Source organism: Penaeus japonicus, unplaced genomic scaffold (assembly GCF_977035675.1).
Source record: "Penaeus japonicus unplaced genomic scaffold, GWHDUDI00000001_assembly GWHDUDI00000014, whole genome shotgun sequence".
In the NCBI taxonomy this organism is placed as follows: domain Eukaryota; kingdom Metazoa; phylum Arthropoda; class Malacostraca; order Decapoda; family Penaeidae; genus Penaeus; species Penaeus japonicus.
The window spans coordinates 20,017,391-20,022,390 of record NW_028234416.1 but is presented as its reverse complement, the minus strand read 5'-3'; the positions used below and the strand labels follow the sequence as shown (position 1 = coordinate 20,022,390).

At 47.3% G+C, this 5,000-nt stretch overlaps 1 protein-coding gene across 5 annotated transcripts in view; it reads right to left on the bottom strand.

Annotated features, from left to right (window-relative positions):
• The window catches only part of Hr39 (Nuclear hormone receptor FTZ-F1 beta), a 338,308-nt gene that overhangs the window by 99,175 nt on the left and 234,133 nt on the right, over positions 1-5,000 (bottom strand). The window lies entirely within an intron of this gene.

The following is a 5,000-nucleotide window of genomic DNA, read 5'->3' as shown; positions in this document are numbered from 1 at the left end:
ACACACACACACACACACAGAGACGCACACACGCACGCACACGCACACACGTAAGCAACCATTCTAAACAATCATCCACGCCCTGAACCACATTCTTCGGTCAACAAACATAAACAACTCCATATATGGAAAACAAGCCCATTAAGGCAGGTCGTATTATCTGTCTGAGAGGGTGAGAGAGAAGGGGAGGGAAGGGAGGAGCGGGAGAGAGGGAGGAGAGGGGAGGGAGGAGAGGGAGGAGAGAGGGGAAAGGGGGAGAAGTAAAGGAGGGAGGAAAGGAGGGGGAGGAGGAGGGGAGAGGGAGAGGATAGGAGAGGGGAGATGGGGGTGAAGAGGAGAAGGGGGAGGAGGCATTGCAGGTAATGTGTGGGAGGCTGACCTCATCTCGACATAAGGAGAGGATGAAGGAGAGGAAGGGGGGAGGGGAGAAATGAGAAAAGGGAGGGGTAGTGTGTAGGTGGAAGGGGTAGAAAGGGATAAGGGGGTAAGGGAGGGGAGACAGAGGGAGAAGAGGAAAGGGGGGTGGGGAGGGAATGAGGAGAGAAAGAATTTGGTGGGTGGGTAGGTTAAGGAGGAGGAGACGAAATCTGGGTAGAAACAAGTGTAGGAGGAGGAAGGGTGTGGGAAGGGCGATGGGAGATAAAAATGAATGAATAAATACAGGATTAAAAGAATTGCGTGGGTGGGAAGGAGGGTTGGGTCGGGTGAGATGTGAGACAGGTATGAGATGAAGCGGATGAATCTTGTAACTCATTTGTCTTCATGGAATTTCATACACATTAACACGACCGAGAGAGAGAGAGGGGGAGGGGGGTAGTGAGGGAAAGAGAGAGCGAGAGTGAGAGATAGTGAGTGAGTGAGAGAGAGCGAGAGCGAGAGAAAGAGAGAAACACAAAACAAATGATAAAATAAAAGGATTTTGACAACAGAATAAAATTTCATGACGCAATCTACAATCATATCCCTATGGATCCTGAGACAAGAAAAACACTGAGTAAACCATAAACAAGCAAACAAAGAAAATACATAATTGGTATCTATAATGAAAATGGAACATGTTAGTAACTTTTAAAGATATACGACTGAACTATAACTATAACTTTAATTACCTGACTGACAAGAGAGGGGAGATGGGGGTGAAGAGGAGAAGGGGGAGGAGGCATTGCAGGTAATGTGTGGGAGGCTGACCTCATCTCGACATAAGGAGAGGATGAAGGAGAGGAAGGGGGGAGGGGAGAAATGAGAAAAGGGAGGGGTAGTGTGTAGGTGGAAGGGGTAGAAAGGGATATGGGGGTAAGGGAGGGGAGACAGAGGGAGAAGAGGAAAGGGGGGTGGGGAGGGAATGAGGAGAGAAAGAATTTGGTGGGTGGGTAGGTTAAGGAGGAGGAGACGAAATCTGGGTAGAAACAAGTGTAGGAGGAGGAAGGGTGTGGGAAGGGCGATGGGAGATAAAAATGAATGAATAAATACAGGATTAAAAGAATTGCGTGGGTGGGAAGGAGGGTTGGGTCGGGTGAGATGTGAGACAGGTATGAGATGAAGCGGATGAATCTTGTAACTCATTTGTCTTCATGGAATTTCATACACATTAACACGACCGAGAGAGAGAGAGGGGGAGGGGGGTAGTGAGGGAAAGAGAGAGCGAGAGATAGTGAGTGAGTGAGAGAGAGCGAGAGCGAGAGAAAGAGAGAAACACAAAACAAATGATAAAATAAAAGGATTTTGACAACAGAATAAAATCTCATGACGCAATCTACAATCATATCCCTATGGATCCTGAGACAAGAAAAAAAAAACTGAGTAAACCATAAACAAGCAAACAAAGAAAATACATAATTGGTATCTATAATGAAAATGGAACATGTTAGTAACTTTTAAAGATATACGACTGAACTATAACTATAACTTTAATTACCTGACTGACAAGAACGTTACCACCACACTCAACACTGCCCATACTAAGGGTCATGTCAAAGTCAGTGTGTTTGATGGCGTAATGTGGATACTTTATAATCCCACTGACACGTCGGAAGCAAGAAAGCCTTATAAGAGAATAGGGGGGGGGGGATGTCGGGCTGAGGATGATTGACTGATTGACAGGACTAGCCAACATGTTCGATCAAGATTCAATAGATATAGAAACATAAAAAAAGATTGATTTTTTTTTTCATTTCTGTCAGCAATAAGCCTAAACCAAAACTTTTACACCTTCATTTTTAAATATTGTACATTTCCAGACAATGTTCACCAGAAATCGTGCAGAAAAACACAAAACTCTGCGGGATGTTGGCGAAATGTTTGAACAACGCACGTGGAAGAGCATTCATAGTTCAACAAACATATAACAATCTATTTACGTCATTGTTGTTGTTTTTAAATAACGATGAGAATAAACAAAAGCGTGTATCTTCTATTGTGACAGCTCAAACTTCGTAGTCTTTATGACCAACAGATTTCCAATACTTTTCGAAGTCTTTCTCGACATTTGTATATGCTATACATAAATGGGTGAATCTGAGAAAGATGCAGAGGTAAGTCGCTAACGTGTTATAGATAGATAAGTCGGTAGATCGATCGATTGATGGACAGGACACACACAAACAGAAATATACACACATGCACAGACGTAAAACGTGTACATGGAGACACAAGCATAACCACAACCTCATTCACACAGATACAGACAAAAACACAAACACATACACACAGACATACACACAACTATCGACAAACAAACACACGGAAATACACACACACACACACACAACCCCCCCCCTCCCACACGCGCACATGCACACACAAGCACACACACACAAGCACACCTCGCTTCCCCGTCTTGTTCATCCCGGTCACGTCCAAAACCAGACACGCACACCTGATTTCCTTCCATTATCTCCAATTCTATCTCTCGCATTCCCGCACCTCTTCCTTGACACAGCAGGTCCCCATCCCATGTCTTATCAGGTGTGTGAGAGAGGGAGGGGGGAGGGGGAGAGGGGGGGGGGAGGGGGGAGGGGGGAGGGGGGGGGGAAGGGGGAAGGGGGGGGAAGGGGGAGGAGGGTTGTGTGGGGATGGGTGGGAAGGGAGTTTGTGTTTGGGCTTGGGGAGAGGGGAAGAGGGGAGTAGGGAGTGTGTGTGTGTGTGTGTGCCTGTGTCTGTATGTGTGTGTGTGCTTGTTGTGCTTGTTTGTACTCGTGTGCGGGAAGGAAGATCAAGATCATACACCCTCTTCACCCCTTCACCCCCACAATCCCCCTCCGCGTGCCCCTCATCCCCACCCCCCACCTAAGACGGTAGACACGCAACTCAAGGACTTATGCAAATGACCCTCGCGTCTGGAACATCATCTGCGCTAACCAATAAGTTCCCCGTTCGGAAGAAGGCTGAAGACGTGCGCAGATGCTGCTCAAGAGGAAAGGGGAGGAGGGAAAGGGGGTTACACCTGGACCTGGAGGGACCTGGGTAGTGGGGGGGATTCCCCTCCTCCTCCCTCTCCAGGCCGGGGCAGCTGCAGGGGCGCAAGCTGCCTCACCTGCGTCGAATGACATAATGGTCGTGGGCGCAGGTAACGAGGGACATGGCGGGGTGGCGGGGGCAGGGCGGGCAGGGGCGGCGGCCGAGGCAGACTGCCCCACCCGTGCAAAAAAAACCGTTACTTACTGTTGCTGATGGATGGCCGGAAAAAAAGGTCAGAGAGTAGTACCTCTATTACTATCTGTACTCTAGTACTCATCTTACTCTACTTTAACTCTTAACTTACTTACTCTACTACACTTTCCCCTCCCACACCTAAAGGACACGGACACGTGCTTGCCTGCACGTAAAATCTGAACGCAAATATAAAGTCATGATCACCTGCAGATACACACATGCACACGCACTTTAGGTAAGCCTTCCTGCTATTTTATTCGTAATAAACCCAAGGCATACACATACACACACACACACACACACACACACACACACACACACACACACACACACACACACACACACACACACACACACACACACACACACACACATGTAAACACGCATACATACATACGTACATACATACAAACACACACACTAACGCACACATCCATACAAAAGGGCGTGGAGGTGGAGGTGCAAGCCCTTTGAGTACAACGGAGAGGGAGGGGTTGGAGTGGAGAAGGGGTAAGGAGAGTGTAGAAATAGGGAAGGAGGGTGGGAGGGGGGAAGAGATGGGGGGAGAAGGAGAAGATGGGAGGGGGGAGGAGGAGGAGAAGGGGGGGTTGTGAGGTAATGGCGAGACACCCCAAGCCCGATCTATTTTGGGAATTGACGCATCCCAAATGACCTTTAAGGAGCAGAGGAATCAATCAGATAGGAGAGAGATTCTGCACGCGGTCCCGATCACTGCCGACGCAAAATTTCAAGGGGGATACGTATTACTCGCACACATAAACATAAATTCAGGGGGATACGAACTGCACAAAATCTCAAGAGGATGCGTTCTGCATACGTTTTCAGAAGACTTACAAAACAAAATTTCAGGGGGATAGGTACTACACAAAATTTCAGGGGTAACCTATTACAAAAAATTTCATTGGGATACGTACTACACATTCCAGGCAGATACATACTGCACAAAACTTCATGGCGATACACACTAATTCAAAGGAAGGCAGGCCCCGAATGCAACATTTCTAATACGCAATAAAAAAAAATATGAAGATTTATTTTCCATATCTTATTTCACAAGCTGCTCCATCTCCTTCGATTGATGAGGACAATATCGAGAGCATAAAGGTATCTTGCATAACAACATGCGGTTCCTCGAAGGGATTAGCATTGAAAAATGGATGCAACTAATGTGAAAACATATCAGATATCCCTCTTGATAAGATGATCGATTATTTAATCAAATCAAGGGAGAAAGGGAGAGAGAGGGGAGTTGAGAGGGAGAACGGGAGGGAGGGACGGACGGAGGGAGGGAGGGAGGGAGGGAGGGAGGGAGGGAGGGAGGGAGAGAG